At 39.6% G+C, this 16,967-nt stretch overlaps 1 long non-coding RNA gene across 1 annotated transcript in view; it reads left to right on the top strand.

Annotated features, from left to right (window-relative positions):
* Positions 1–7,991: 7,991 nt before the first annotated feature.
* Positions 7,992–16,967, top strand: part of LOC138441141 (uncharacterized) — a 148,313-nt gene continuing 139,337 nt past the window's right edge. Inside the window, exons 1-2 of the long non-coding RNA XR_011257263.1 lie at positions 7,992–8,217; positions 12,133–12,174. This is a non-coding gene — a long non-coding RNA (uncharacterized lncRNA). The remainder of the gene's footprint in view (positions 8,218–12,132; positions 12,175–16,967) is intronic.

Raw genomic sequence — 16,967 nt, 5'->3', positions numbered from 1 at the left:
AGTAAAGCAGAAGTAAATGTTTTTCTGGAACTCTCTTGCTTTTTCGAATATCTAGTGGTTGTTGCCAATTTGATCTCTGTTTCCCCTGCCTTTTATAAATCCAGCTTAACATGTGGAATTTCTTATTTTACATACTGCTGAAGCCTGGCCTGGAGAATTTTGAGCATTGCTTTGCTAGCATGTGAAATGAGTGCAATTGTGTGGTAGTTTGAACATTATTTGGCATTTCTTTAGGATTTAAAGGAAAACTGACCTTTTCCAACCCTGTCTCCTCTGCTGAGTTTTCCAAATTTGCTAACATATTGAGTGCAGCACTTTCACAGCATCATTTTTTAGGATTTGAAATAGTTCAACTGGAATTCCTCACTTCCACTAGCTTTGTTCATAGTGATGCTTCTTAAGGCCCACTTAATCACATTCCAGATGTCTAGCTCTAGGTGAGTGGTCACACCACTGTGGTTATCTGGGTTATTTAGATCTTTTTTGTATAGTTCTTCTGTGTATTTTTGCTACCTCTTCTGCTTCTGTTAGGTCCATACCATTTCTGTCCTTAATTGTGCCCATCTTTGCATGAAATGTTCCCTTGATATCTCCAATTTTCTTGAAGAGATCTCTAGTCTTTCCCATTCTGTTGTTTTCCTGTATTTCTTTGCATTGATCACTTAGGAAGGCTTTCTTATCTCTCCTTGCTATGCTCTGGAACTCTGTATTCAGATGGGTATATCTTTCCTTTTCTCCTTTGCCTTTTGCTTCTCTTCTCTTCTCAGCTATTTGTAAGGCCTCCTCAGATAACCATTTTGCCTTTTTGCATTTCTTTTTCTTGAAGGTGGTTTTGATCACTGCCTCCTGTACAATATTACAAACCTCCATCCATAATTCTTCATTCGTCTATCAGATCTAATCCCTTGAATCTATTTGTCATTTCTGCTATTAATTGTAGGTGATTTGATTTATAGGTCCTACCTGGATGGTCTAGTGGATTTCCCTGCTTTCTTCAATATAAGTCCTTATTTGGCAATAAGGAGTTCATGATCTGAGCCAGCTCAGATCCTGGTCTTGTTTTTGCTGACTCTATAGAGCTTTTCTTCAGCTGTAGCTGCAAAGAATGTAATCAGTCTGATTTCGGTATTGACCACCTGGTGCTGTCCATGTGTAGAGTCTTCTCCTGTGTTGTTGGAAGAGGGTGTTTGCTATGACCAACGGGTTCCCTTGGCAAAACTCTGTTAACCTTTGCCCTGCTTCATTTTGTAATCCAAGGCCAAACTGCCTGTTACTCCAGATAGCTCTTGAGTTCCTACTTTTGCATTCTTGTCCCCTGTGATGTAAAGGACATCATTTTTGGTGTTAGTTCTGGAAGGTCTTACAAGGTCTTCATTGAATTACTTCAGCTTCTTTGAAATTTGTGGTTGGGGCATAGATTTAGATTACTCTGATATTGAATAGTTTGCCTTGAAATGAGATGGCTGGATGGCATCACTGACTCGATGGACATGAGTCTGAGTGAACTCCAGGAGTTGGTGATGGACAGGGAGGCCTGGCGTTCTGCAATTCATGGGGTCGCAAAGCATCGGACACGACTGAGCGACTGAACTGAACTGAACTGAACTGATATTGAATAGTCTGCCTTGAAAATGAACAGAGATCATTCTGTTGTTTTTGAGATCCAAGTGCTGCATTTTGGACCCTTTTGTTTACTATGAGGGCTACTCCATTTCTTCTAAGGGTTTTTGCCTATAGTAGTACATATAATGGTTATCTGAATTAAATTTGCCTAGTCCGGTCCATTTTAGTTCACTGATTCCTAAAATGTCTGTATTCACTCTTGCCATCTCCTATTTGACCACTTCCAGTTTATGTCAATTTATGGACCTAAGATTCCAGGTTCCTATGCAGTATTTTTCTTTACAGTATTAGACTTCACTTCCATCACCAGTCACATCCACAACTGGGTGTTGCTTTTGCTTTGGCCTCGTCCTTCATTCTTTCTGGAGCTATTTCTCCAATATTCTCCAGTAGCATATTGGACACCTACCAACCTGGGGAGTTCATCTCTCAGTGTCATATCTTTTTGCCTTTCATACTGTTCATGGGGTTCTCAAGGCAAGAATAATGAAGTGAATAAAAAGAATAAAATAATGAAGTGAATAAAAACCCTTGCTAGGTTATCATAAAATATTGAGTATAGTTCCCTGTGCTACATAGGAGGTCCTGTTGGACATCCATTTTATATTAAGTAGTGTGTATATGTTAATTCAAACCTCTAATTTATCTCCCCATCCCATATCTATTTTTAAAGGGACATGTCTTTGCTAATGTTCTTTGATTGTAACAAAATTATTCACATGTGTAGATGTTACATTAGATATGTCAATCAAATCAGATGGGTTCTAAGGTTCCCTGAACTGTTACTGGATAAGTTTTGAATTTTTTGAGAATGTGTTGCCATTTCCTTCTTGACATGCTTCTAACACCGTTTTGTTTTCTAGGTTTGACTCATTTTGTTACCAGATACTGGAAACAGAGAGGAAAGCCAAGGAGTTAATACTGTATTATAAGCCGTGAGTTTATTCATGCAGCGCCTGACTCACCCTCCAAGAATTCCTCTCAAGAGCGATTTATTGCTATTACAGTCAGTACTAAAGATAAGTTGGGATTTCAGATGCTTTGGTATCCACTTATCTAAATAATAGTAATTATTTTGCTGCTAGCTTTCCCTAATGTTACTTAGCTTTAATAGCTAACAGTATTTCTATTTGATTCCACAGTAAATATCAGTTTCACTAAATCATTAGGGTTGGGTCCTACAGTTATAAGAATATTGATTTTTATGTAAACCAGCAGAAAATGTTAACAAATCATATAAAATGTTTGATAGTTTATTGGGGTTTTTCTGATAGCCACTTTACTTTCGAGCAGGCAGCATAAAGATTGGAGATACTGGGTTAGGGGTGAGTTGAAAGAGCAACTGAGAGGGAAAGAGTGATGATAAATGCCTTGACATTCTTTCTCACTAAATAAGAAGTTATATCATATTCACAGTGTTAAAGGATGACAGAAATATTGTGCAGCTTAAATGATTAGTCAGGGGCTTGTGTTCCCAGATTATATGATTTAGTAGCTATGCATTGGGTTTTATGACAAACAATGTTCTTTGAAAAGTCAACCAATAAAGAGAGAACACAGGAAAACTGACACTTTTGGCTACAGCTTCTATTTCCTTATGCCCAGCAACTTTAAAAATACAGAAGCACAAGTGTTAAAATGAAGAAGTTAATATATATGTGGAGTCCTGAAATAGCCCTACTGTTTTAGAAAATTAAGTTCAGAGTATCTACTATGGGAATTCAATAAAACTTTTGGCCTTCAATATAAGATAGACCATAAATCAATGAAGTTTAAATAGTTCTGCTCTCTTGAACACCTGCTTATCTGTCTTGAGAAAATTCTGTAGTGTTTTAACCATCATTTTATGACATTAAAAAGTAATGCTCACTATTGCAGTACTTGGAAAGGCTATTAACGTTAAGGGTATGTCAGCCATTCTATTATAAACCCTGATTTCCAGGAGTTTAATATAACCCAGACATCGCATGTAATAAACCCTAATGCAGGAATCTGAAACTTGGATCATTATTTTCTCTATTTAAAGGCCAACTGCCTCACAAGGACTGTCTCTAGCCATGGCAAATATCTTTAAGATAAGTTATAATTTAAAAAATTTACCAAATGCTAGTTTTTTCCTTGCTGTGATATTTTCCCTCTAATTTAAGATAAGGGCTCTGAAAGGAAGGCTGTGTGAAAAATAGCTTTTGAATGAAGTTAATCTATGTATTTGCAGAAGAGCCCTCATCTCCCCATCCCCAGTAGAATTTTATGCCTCTTTCTCCAGAGAAGAACCTTTCGGTCCATGAATATGGTTCATCTTCTACACTTGTTATAATAAATTACCACAAACTTAGCTGCTTACAACACTGTAAATGTGTTCTCTTAAGGTTCTGAAAGTCGGAAGTATAAGCTCAGCTTCACTGGGCTAATGTCAAAGGTGTCAGGAGGGCTGGTTCCTTAGGAGGTTCCAAGGGAAGAACAGGTTTCTTTGCCTTTTTCAGCTCCTAGTTGCTGCCTCTATCCCTTGGCTCATGTTTGACTCTTTTGAGACCCCATGGACTGTAGCTGGCTAGGCCCCTCTGTCCATTGGATTTCCCAGGCCAGAATCTTGGAGTGGGCTGCCATTTTCTTCTTCAGAGGATCTTCCTGACCCAGGGATCGAACCCGAGTCTCCTGCATTGGCAGGCAGTTTCTTTACTGCAGAACCACCAGGGAAGCCCTCAGATATCTGACTTATACATAAAAATGACTGACTTAGGCCCAGCCTAATCTGGGGAGGAAGGAATATGTTTTGGAGGCATGAAGAAGAAAGATGTGGAGAAACAGTTCTGTTTCTTGCTCACTGATCATCTTTGATGTTGGGCAGGCTAAGATGTGGTGATCAGCAGCCTTATTTTTATTTTGTTCAGTCGCTAAGTTGTGTCCGACTCTCTGCAAGCCCATGGACTGCAGCATGCCAGGTATCCCGGTCCTTCACCATCAAAGTCCTCCTCCAAAAGTGAGAGAGTTCTTTTATGATGGGTGCTGAGTGGCTAGAGGTTATTAAATTTGCAGTGGAAGGAGGTATGTGGAGGTAAGTGTAAGTGTTCCTTTACCTTTTGTATTCCTTTCTCCCTCTCTGTTATAGGATCTATTTTCTCAAAGAAATTACGTTGTAAAGAAGATTTAAAAAAAGAAGCTTAGGGTCCCAGACAAGCCTGCTGACATTGCCTTGTTAATCCTTGGTGGTACACACACACACATACACACATATTTAGAGAGCAAAGTGTAAGGAGTGCAATAACACAAGTGGTAAAAGGCAAGTGGATCAATTTAAAAAATAAGTATGTACTGGATTTATTTCTACTTCATGATGATTTAAGTGAGGGTGGTTTTGCTTGTTTGTTTTTAAGCTACTGAAAAACCAACCACCGTTTATTGTTTTTTTTTTTTTTCAAAAATACTCAAGTATTTTCTGAATAATGAATAGGCAATTAAAGAACAAACTTTTGGAGAGCCATGTGGTTGAATGAGGAGATTTCTTTGTGGCCCTCTCCGTCAGTGGTCTCAGGATTAGCCTCAGGCTTGATGGCTCACCAGTACTCAGAAAGGTACTTATATTCACAGTTGTGGTGTATTACAGAGAAAAGATTCAGATCAAAATCAGCAAAGGGAAAAAACTCAGGGGCAAAATTCAGGAGAAACAAGCTTCCAGGTGTCCCCTTCCAGTGGCGTTGACCAGGGGCATGCTTGATTCTCCCAGCAATGATGTGTGACGCGTGTGAAGAGTTGCGAAACAGGGAAGCTCACTTTTGTGTCCAGGTGTTTTCTAGGGGGTCACTCACATAGGCACGTAGCACCTATGTGGTCAGGAAACTAAGATTCCACATCCTGTGTGGTGTGGCCAAAAAAACAAAGATATAATAGGGCCCAAGACCTAAGGCAGTCTTCTTTTAGATAGCTATTTTTAGAGTCATTTTTCTTTTAAAAGCATCTGTATTAACAACTGGCCTCCCCAATGACTCAGTAGTCAAGAATCTGCCTGCAATGCAGGAGACGCAGGAGACGTGGGTGGGCTTGATCCCCGAGTCCGGAAGATCCCCTGGAGGAGAGGATGTCAACCCACTCCAGTATTCTTGCTTGGAGAATCCCATGGACAGAGGAGCCTGGCAGGCTACAGTCCATAGGATCACAAGGAGTCAGACACAGCTGAGCATGCACACACTTATACCAATCAAAGTATGCATTCCAGTGTCTCCAAAGGGCTTTAAGATCTTCCCTTTTAAAGGGTGCCCATTCAGGTAGTTTTCTAAGTCAAGTTTTCCCAAAGCGGTGACTGCAATTCCGAATGATCCAAAAGTTTACCCGTTTTCCAAAAAGACACAATATCCTGATCCTCAGTGGTTATACCTATAGGAAGCAGTTTTTGAGAGAGGCAGAGTTTTTGACCAGGTGGAACCCGTACTTCCTTTAGTATTCCTGCTGCTGCTGCTGCTAGGTCGCTTCAGTTATGTCCGACTCTGTGCGACCCCAGAGACAGCAGCCCACCAGGCTCCCCCGTCCCTGGGATTCTCCAGGCAAGAAAACTGGAGTGGGTTGCCATTTCCTCCTCCAGTGCATGAAAGTGAAAAGTGAAAATGAAGTTGCTTAGTCGTATCCGACTCTTAGTGACCCCATGAACTGTAGCCTGCCAGGCTCCTCCATCCATGGGATTTTCCAGGCAAGAGTACTGGAGTGGGTTGCCATTGCCTTCTTAACCGTCTTAATTGTGAGGGGCCCTTTTTCCAACAGCTGTTACCAACCACAGGCAATCATGTTTTCTTCTCTTTTGAACAGAGTAAGAAGACTTACCAAGAAGTATCACCAAACAAAATACAGGTATGCACAAAAAAGTCAGCCAGCGCAAAGCACAAAGAGAGTGGAGCTCAGATCAAGAGAGACCCTTGAACTTGCGGATCTGAGAGAAAGCAGTGAATCAGTGGGTCTGGTGGGTATTGACATCTAGTTGCTGGCTGTCCTCAGAATCTTTGGGAGTTTTCCTTGGGTCTTTATTCTGATACCAGAAACTGTAAAAATCCAGGAATAGCAAAATTAAAACCACTAATCAATTGATAGTACTTAGTAAGAGTTTATTGTCCATATAAGAAAAGTTCATAAACTGGGAGCTTTCAAAATCAAAGACTGATATAAAGCTCAGGGGCTGAAGTAACAGGATGGTTTATAAAGTGAAAATGAGGAAGTTGTTTACTCTTTCTGGTGATTGGTTATTACAACCTGGGTTTCCAGATCGGAAGAGGTAGGTTAAAAGTGATGTATTGTTTTGTTGTTTTAGTCCCAAAGTCATCGTGTCCAACTCTTTTGCGACTCCATGGACTCTAGCCTATGGACTGTAGTCTGCCTGGTTCCTTCTGATTGTTCCAGGCAAGAATACTGGAGTGGGTTGCCATTTCCCTCTCCATGGGATCTTCCTCACCCAGGGAAGGAACCCATGTATCCTGCACTGGCAGATGGATTCTTTACCACTGAGCCACCAGGGAGGCCCTAAAAGTGATTACCTCATATCATTTTTAGGCAGATGACTTAAACTTTTTTTATGATTGTCATTTACAGCATTTATTGTCTTATGTAGCATTTATAAGAAATAACATGTTCATGTAATAAGAGGTTTCACTTAATGTTCATGTAATAAGATATGTTCAGTTTTGTTTACATGGCTAAAATGGTTTTGTCTGCTCAAGGAATTTTCAAGTGCAATTTCCATTTTGTGTTTAATTGTAAGAGAAGGTATATGGTCCCTGTTACTCCACGTTAGCCAAAACAAGAAATGCCTCAATGTTTTAAAGCATGCAAATACTTCCATTTCAAAAAGTACCACATACGATTCAGTGGCATATTCAGCAATCACTCTTTTTCATAATTTACATTCCCTTAACCAATCTAACAATTCCATCTGAGAAAGACGTTATGTGGAAAGATTTTCTTTCCCTTTAATCAGATATACAATCCCTTGGAAGACTCAAAGGAGACATATAATCAACATTTCTCCCTGTTTAAAAAAAATTAAGGAAGATAATTTAGGTGATGTAAAATGTTTTACTTAACACTTCATGATGTGGACAACCTTTTTTTCTGAGAATTGCAAGATGGAGAGGAAAGTGGGAAGCTTTAACAGGGTTCTCCAGGCAAGATTATTGCAGTGGGTTGCTATTTCCTTCTCCAGGTTTATTTAACAGGGTAAGGAATACAAAACGGCTAGGAGACAAATAGAAACTATCTGGTTGGCTGGAGCCATGCGGTCACGTAGTTGTTTGAAGTGAGAAGGTGGGACGTTGGCTTGGCATTTGGGGAGTGGCTCAAGCCGTAGGCTGCGTGCCTTCCTGGTCACGTGATGCATTTACACACGTTGCGAAGTGTTTGGTGACATGGACCCTGGGGCAGAAGCAGTTCCATCTTGGGCTTAAGACAGTTCAAGAACTGAAATAGAATTTGCTTATGCTGACCCTCATCCCTTCTCCTCATCTCACCTGGTGCTTTATTGACTTGGAAAGCAAAGCTAGAGGGAGCCAGTTGAACCCTGACTGTGTGAACGGTGGAAGGACCTGCCTCTGCTCTCTCAACGGAACGTGGAAAAAAGTACGTGAAATCTTTAGACTATATTTATCAGGCATGTGAATTGTAATGTTTCGGTTTGGTAAAGGAAGTAAGTGGATTAAACTGTGTTGTTCTTAAAGTAGGCTCTTGGATGGAAGACCCTCTGCTTTGAACTTAGAATTGGCTTGGTTTGGTGGGTAATTCAATCTCTCTGGCTTGTGTTATTATTACAGGATTGGGTTAGTGTGTTACAGTGTAAGCCTGAGGGGTTATGTCTGTGATTGTACCCTAATGTCCTGAGTTTAGAGTTGTTTGAAGTTCATGGCTTATTTTATTAGAAAAATACCTGGGCTTTGGGAGAGAGCCAGTGGTTCTCAAGTTTCATATATTGTAATGGACGCGTTTTCTCCCTTGTAAATATCAGCAGCAAAGATTTTATTGGTATTCAACAACTTTTCAATCCAGAGAGCCCTAGATTCAGCACAGATGTCTGGTTCTTATGACTGTCACGGGAGTGTACCTAGTGACATTGCATCAGCTGGTTACCACGAGCCTTTAATGTTTCACCCCCAAAGGAAACTTAGAACTGCAGTCTGAAAGTCTCCCAGCTCCTACTGCATCTGGCTTTCCGTAAGTCCTGTGGGCTCTTCCTTCTCCTTTCGAGGGACTTTGGCACTGAAATAGCTTCCATTCCACACGAGACAGGAAAACACATCGTTTGGATCAAAATAACGTCTTTCTTTTTTCAAGGATTATGATATATTTTTAAAATCACAAACATCTGTCAGCAGCATGAAGCCCGCATGATTTATAAAAGGCATTTCCTTAAGGGCTTTTGTGTATGATGACTTCTTACTGGTCTGACATAATTTAACCTAGGCATCTTTCTCCGTTTATTTACTTTTAAGTTGCAATATACCGTGTGAAGGCTATTTTTGGACCCACTGTGAGGAAACTACTCATATGGAATGCATTTCCCAGGAAGACCATGTGTTTTCAGTGATGAATCAAACAAAGCCTTGCCCCTTATGCTAATAGAGAAGAATGCCTCTCCTTCTGTCTGTTTTCTTGTCTCTCCACCCCTTGTATCCTGAGCCAGGGAGACAGCTGTTTTCTCCCGCACGCACGCGGGAGGAGAGGATGAATGCTAAACTGAGGTATCTGGCTGGCTGTCAGAACAATAGGAAACTGCACACCTGTCGGCTCTTGGCAAGCAGGGCTGGTGAAATGACTAACTCCTAGCTCTCCTCGACAAGCACATCACTGGCTATGTTTCTCTCTCCTTCAGTTCACAAAGGCTTAAATTTCTCCCTTGAGGCATGGGGGGTGGGTATTAAGCAGTTTTACTACTGCTTCTAATCAACGGCTTCCTTTAGACAAGGTGGATTTTCTTGCAGGCCGTGGTTTACGGCCCCTTCTCTACCCCCTTTCCCACACTGGGCCCCTCACCCTCCCTGGAGCATTGGTAACCAGGTTTCTTTCTCCCTGTGTAGCCGCTGCTTTGCATCTGTAAACGTTTTTTCTCGTGCAGCCTCACTTGGCTTCCTAGAGGCAATCTGAAAGCCCCTTCAGCTAATGGCTCATTTAGCAATCAATTTGTCAAATAATGTTCACAGATGTTTTTCTGATGGAGCAGCATGCAGTGCAGGTAATGACTGAGTGAGTGATCATTTATGATAGGTGACAGGATCAAGGCATTGCTTTGCTAGGCGGCTCAGGAGTTAGGGGTTACTGGTCACCTTGAGAGAGAACATACTCCTTTTTAACACATTAAACCAGCCCTGTGATTCCGTTACCACTGAATCATGGGCTTGCAGCTGAAGTATTTCCTTACATCCACAGCTGGAAGTTACACCAATGTGAGATCTAGAGGAATAGAAAAGTAGTGTCTCTCTTAACTTGGTGCTTCCTGGTTTTTGAGCTTTGACCATAATGCTGGGGCTCGGAACATAAAAAGAGCAGAAAAATATTACACACATAATAATATCATAGTGGTTTGCAACTGTCTTCATACCTGTGGACATTTTCCAGCCTCAAACACAATTCAGAGTCAGTCAAGAGAAACACTCATTTTACCAGAAATGTGGAAAACTTTGTCACTATTAATGTGGAACGATCTGTCAAAGTTCTAGAATATTGGAATCCAACTACTAAAGCCAGGACAGAACTGCTGAGCTGAGCAGTCTTCAGATTCCCACAGCTGCACTAGCTATGCTTTCTTTCATGGTCCTGAATTGTTTCCATTACCCTGAAAATGGTTATAAAACCTACAATCAATTTAGTTTCTGGGGCATTGTGTTTTGAATACCGTTTAATAGGGTGTGACAAAAACACATAATTTCTCCACATGTTCTTACGTTGCAAGCAGGTCTTCCGTGGTGCTCGGCAGTGCACCAAATCATATGAACAGCACTGGAAGCTTTGGGATTAGAAATAAAGGAAGAGCAGCAGATATCCAGAATGTTAACTGTGTGAGGAGAATTTTAAATTTACTAGTTGACCACAATGCCATCAGCGAAATTTCTATCCTCTACTTTCTACTGAGCTCGGTGCTAGCCAGAGATAAACAAATTTAATTATTTCATACATGAAAAAGAGAATCATGTTTCAGAATGCACAAGATGAGCTTGAACACAGATGGACAGAATACATTTAATAAGAACATTAATAAGGAGAGATTGGTTGAATCTGATCTGCAGCTGTGGATGTTGGAGGATAAGGATTTCTCTTCCTTTTGATGAGCAGGAACTGAACCGCTCTTCCAACTCGATGCCCCAAACGTTTGTTTTTTTCCTTCCTTCTCAAATGAGCAGGCTCATTTATTTTAATGAGAGTTTTTGAGTAAGGAAAGAGACCAGTGTGCGGCTCTGTCACTGCTCCTAATCCATTTAGGCACTGAGTGTCTGGATGTCTCTTTTATGGTTGTGTTGCCTTCTCACACTGCATCATGTTACTGAGGAACAGGATCCGTTGGTGCTTGTTAAAATTGCTAAATTTACATATTCTGGAAATTGCATTATTGGGCATATATGTGATGTGGATATTTTAGGCAACTTAACAGCATATAGGAACACACATTTTCAGCTGTAGTAGACAACCTACAGGAACAGATGAGCCAAAAAATTGTCAGAGTGTTCCTCAATGGCACCAGCCCCACACTACTCTGTTTCAGAGCAGGTATAGGTTTGCATATTTTGAGCTGCCTATGGAGATCTTTCTCCTACAGGGCAAGAAATACTCTGTTGTTCTAGCTTTGCTTTACCTTTGTGTCTGGGAATCTGGGTTGGTGGAACTTTTTAATAGCCTTAGCTGTTCAAGTTTTGTTTGGAAATTCAGCTAGGTTGTGTGAAAAGCTTTTCTAGGCAAATTGATTTACCATTTACTGAACATTATATTAGCACTTTATAGATACAATTTATTCCTCAAAAGAGGTGTATGTGTTAGATGTTACTGTCTCGTTTATAAGTGAAGAATCTGAGTGTTAAGAGAGATTTTTTTTTTAATTGCCAGCACAAGCTGTGATATGAACTGAACTCTTATTTTGAAATTCATGCTGTCATAGGCTTTCATTAAAAATATATTGTAAAAATTTCAATCAAAAAATGTCAAAGAGAGTTAAACTCTGTTCATGCTAATGCAAGTTTCATGAATTTTTTTCGATCATTTCACCATACATATATACACCTAAACTGTGGGTCTGAAATTTCATATAAATGAGATCATAATAAACTTTGTAACTTCTTTTTGAGAAGTAATATGGATATATTTTCAGTAAATTTCTATGCCATTATTTAAAAGGCTGTGTAATATTAATGTATATATCAAGCAAATTGATATAACCAGTTCCATATTGATGGGTATATAAGTTTCACTATTACATATAATGTTTTAATTTTTGAACATACCTCTTCCCTTTTGCAGTTATGTTTTAGCATCTTTCTCTCTCTGTTTTTTTAGACTTTCTATTTGGGTTGAAGACGAAGGCATTTAAATGTTGAGGTAGGTTATAAATATATAATTAATGAAGATTGTAGGCTCTGGAATCAGTTTGCCTGGGTCTGAATTTCAGTTCCTCTACTTAATTTTTAAAAGCAAGAGGATAATAAATAAAAAAGAAACTACTATTTGAAGTTTGTTGTGAAAATGAAATGACATGAGTGGGTAATGTAGTGTCCAGTGTGTGAATGCATAGTATGAAGTGGTTCATTACTGATAGCTCTGTTGTTGTTATTATTACTGGATATATTTTGCAAAGCTATTTCCTAGAAAAGATTTACCAATTTATATTCCCACCAACAGTCTAAGACTGTGCATATCACCTCTTTCCTCCTTCCTGGAAAAAAAACAAAACAAAACAAAACAAAAAACCAACCAGAAACAAACTCTAGCAAATTGCATTCCTGGGATAAACATTCCTAGCTCATAGTTTATTACAATGCTGAATCTAATTTGCTAATACTAAGGCTTTTTATGTCTTCATTTGTGAGGCAGTTTGATTTGTAGTTTCTTTTTCCTGGAAATGTCTTTGTTTGATTTTGGTGTCAAGATAGTACTGGCATATCCTTGTGTGATTTTCTTAAAGATTGGTATGTCCCTGGTAACGTTTCTTCCTTGAATGTTTGATAGAACTCACCACACCAGTGAAGCCAATTTAGGGAGTTTTCTTGTGGCAAGGTTTAAATTTAATAGATACAGAAATACTCACATTTTCGATTACTTCAGGGTCAGTTTTGATAAGTTGCTTTTTCAAGGACTTACTCAAATTAGCACTTACTTTAATTTTTTCCTTTTAAAATATGCTGGATCTTATACGTTTTTCAGTCTAGACATTGATATTTTATGCCTTCTTTTAATTTCTTCATCAGTCTTTCTAGAGGACTATTATTTTATTAATCATTTTAAAGAATCAATTTTATCTTTGCTGATTTTTCTCTATTTCAGTGATTTCTGCTCTTTATCTTTGTTCTGCTTACATTAGGTTTAATATGCTATTTTTCTATGTTAAGGTAGCATAGTATTTTAAATTTTTCTTGTTTTTAAAACTGTAGATTTTACTCAATGCTCTATTTCATTGTATCCCACAAATTGATACATAATATTTTCATTATTCATTTCAAAATATATGCTAATTTCCCTTGTGGTTCCTTTACTGACCCATTGGTTATTTAGAAATATGTTCCTTAATTTCCAAATATTAGGGACTTTTCTAGAAATTATATTGCTAGTGTTACTGTCTAACTTACCTCCATTGTTGCTGATCATATTTGATCAGCTTTCTAATGATGTTTATTGGACTTGTTTTGCACAGCATATGGTTTAATCTAGTGAATCCATGGTTTGCGCTTGAAAAGAATGTTGGGTATAGTGTTATATCAGTGTCAATTAAGTAAATTGGTTGGTAGTGTTGTTCAGATCCCTCATATCTTCTATACGCTTGTTAAATTTTTATTTTGGGCTGCGCGTGGTCTCTGTTGCTGGGCACAGGCTTTCTTTAGCTGCGGTGAGTGGGAGCTCCTGTCTCGGTGTGCGCTGTCTGCGCATTGCAGTGGCTTTTCTTGCTGCAGAGCGTGGGCTGTCGGCACGTGGGGGCAATAGTTGTGGCACATGGGCTTAGTTGCCTCTTGGCATGTGGGATCTTCTGGACCATGGATTGAACCTGTGTACTCTGCATTGGCAGGTGGATTCTTAACACCTGGACCACCAGCGAAGACCTTTAGAGCAGTTTTAGAATCATAGAAAAATTGAGAGACTTTCCATGAAGTACATGCCCCACATAGTAACAGCCTCCCCAACTATGAATATTCTGCATAAAAATAGCACATCTGCTGCAGGTAATAAGCCTATAGTGGCACATCACTATCTCCCAGAGTTTATAGTTTACATCAGGGTTCCTTTCTGGTGTTGTAAATTCTTTGGGCTTCTGCAAATGTATAATGCCATGTGTCCACCAGTATAGTATCATTCAGAATAGTTTCACTGCCTTCAAAATCCTGTACACCTATTTGTCCTTCCCCTAACTGCCAGGCCCCAGCAACCACTGAACATGCTACTGTTGCATAGTTTGCCCTTTCCAGAATGTCATATCATTGGAATCATGTAGTATGTAGCCTTTTTGAATTGCCTTTTTTTAATGATACTGTTCATTTATGGCTTCCCTGTTGGTTCAGATGGTTAAGAATCTGCCTGTAGTGCAGAAGGATGCAGCATTGATCTCTGGGTTAGGAAGATGCCCTGGAGAAGGGAATGGCTGCCCACTCCAGTATTCTTGCCTGGGTACTTCATGTAAGATTCTTCCAGGTGTTTTCCTGGCTTGATATTTCATTTTTTAAAAAGAGATAAGTAATATTCTGTTGTCTGGATGTACTGCAGTTTATTTATCTACCTGCTTACCAAAGAGTATCTTGATCTCTTCCAAGTTTAGGAAAGTATAAATAAAGCTGATGTAAACATTCATGGACAGGCTATGGTATGGACATAGGTTTCCACGTCATTCTGCATAAATATCAAGGAGTATGGTTGCTGGATCATATAGTATAAATATGATAATATTTAGTTTCGTAAGAAACCACCAAACTGTCTTCCACACTGTCCCATTTTGCATTTCCATCAGCAATGAATGAGAATTCCTGTAGCTCCATATCCTTCCAAGCATTTGGTGGTGTCAGTGTTTTCGATTTTGGCCGTTCTAATAGGCAGAAAGTGATATATCATTGTTCTTTTACTATCCATTTACCTCATGGCGTATAATGTGGAACATCTTTTCATATGCTTATTTGTCATCTGTATGTCTTCTTTGATGAGAGATCTGTTGAGGTTTTGGTCGATTAAAATTTTTTTTTATTGTTGAGTTTTAAGGATTCTTTGTATATTTTGAATGACAGTCCTGTATCAGTTGTGTCCTTCACAAAATACTTTCCTCTAATATATGGCTTGTCTTTACATTCTCTTGACATTGTCTTTTTTGGCTGCACAGCTTATGGTCTTTTACTTCCCTTACCAGGGATTGAACCTGGGCCCTCAGCTGTAAGAGTGCCGAGTCCTAATCACTGGATTGCCAGGGAATTGCCTTGACATTGTCTTTTGCAAAGCCTATTACCTTTCTTTCATGGATCATGTTTTTGGTGTTGTATATAAAGTGTCATCACCATACCCAAGGTCATTTAGATTTTCTCTCTCATGTTATCTTCTAGAAATTTTGTAGGTTTACTTGTTACATGTAGACCTCTGATCCAGTTTGAGTTCATTTTTGTGATATGTGTAAGATCTGTGTCTACATTGATTGTTTTTTTTGACATATATATGTTCAGTTGGTCCAGCATTGTTTGTTGAGGTTCTCTTTGCTGCATTGTAGTGCCTTTGATGCTTGGTCATAGAATAGTTGACTATATTTTCGTGGGGTTTCTGTTCTGTTCCATTGGTCTGTTTGTCTGTTCTTTTGCCAGTGCCGCGTTGTCTTGAATACTGTAGCTTTATAATAGGTTTTGGGTATTGTGGATCTTTTGCCTCTGCATGTAAACTTCAGAAATTGTTACTATCCACAAAATAACTTGATAGAATTTTGATTTAGATTGCATTGAATCTATATATCATGGGCTTACCTGGTGGCTCAGGTGGTAAAGAATCTGCTTGCAATGCAGGAGACCTGGGTTTGATCCCTGGGTTGGGCAGATCTCCTCGAGAAGGGAATGGCAACCCACTCTAGTATTCTTGCCTGAAGAATTCCATGGACAGAAAAGCCAGGTGAGCTACAGTCCTTGGGATTGCAAAGAGTTGGACATGCTGCTGCTGCTGCTAAGTCGCTTCAGTTGTGTCTGACTCTGTGCGACCCCATAGACGGCAGCCCACCAGGCTCCCCCGTCCCTGGGATCCTCCAGGCAAGAACGCTGGAGTGGGTTGCCATTTCCTTCTCCAATGCATGAAAGTGAAAAGTGAAAGTGAGGTCGCCCAGTCGTGTCCAACCCTCAGCGACCCCATGGACTGCAGCCCACCAGGCTCCTCCATCCATGGGATTTTCCAGGCAAGAGTACTGGAGTGGGTGCCATTGTCTTCTCCATGGACATGCTGAGTGACTCTTTCTGTATATCAAGTTATGAAGAACTGACATCTTCACAATTTTGAATCTTCCTACTCTTGGAATCTCATGATATTCCTTTTCATAAAATGGATTATCTCTCTACTTACTCAATTCTATTTCTCATATGAGGATTGTGTAATTTTCTTCATATAAATTTTATACACATATTGTTAGATTTATACCTAGAGCTTTCATTTTGGGGGAGTGCTAGTGTAAACAGTATTACGTCTTTAATTTTAAATTCTACTTGGTCATTACTGGTATGCAGGAAAATTAATGATATTTGTATATTAACTTTTTATCCCCAGACTTTACTATAATCACTTATCAGTTCCAGAAGGGTTTTGTTTTGATTTTTGGTTGATTCTTTGGGATTCTCTACATCTATGGCTATGTAATCTGTAAATGCAGTTTTATTTTTTCCTTCTTTATATGTATTTATGTATACCACATACATACCTTTTAGTTGCTTTTCTGGTCTTTTATTTGCTTTTGGTTGTGCTGGGTCTTCATTGCTGTGCGGCTCTTCTCTAGTTGCAGTGCGTGGGGTTCTCATCACAGTGGCTTCTGTTGCGGGGCAGTCTCTATAGAGCGGCGCGCTGACTTCAGCGGCTGCGGCGCATGCGCTCAGTATCGTGGCTTTTAGGCTCTGGAGCACAGGCTCGATAGTTGGGGCACATGGGCGTAGTTGCTCCATGGCGTGCGGGATCTTCTTAGA

Source organism: Ovis canadensis, chromosome 5 (genome assembly GCF_042477335.2).
Source record: "Ovis canadensis isolate MfBH-ARS-UI-01 breed Bighorn chromosome 5, ARS-UI_OviCan_v2, whole genome shotgun sequence".
Taxonomy (NCBI): domain Eukaryota; kingdom Metazoa; phylum Chordata; class Mammalia; order Artiodactyla; family Bovidae; genus Ovis; species Ovis canadensis.
Note: the sequence above shows the minus strand (reverse complement) of the source record. Positions and strands in the feature narration are given on the sequence as shown.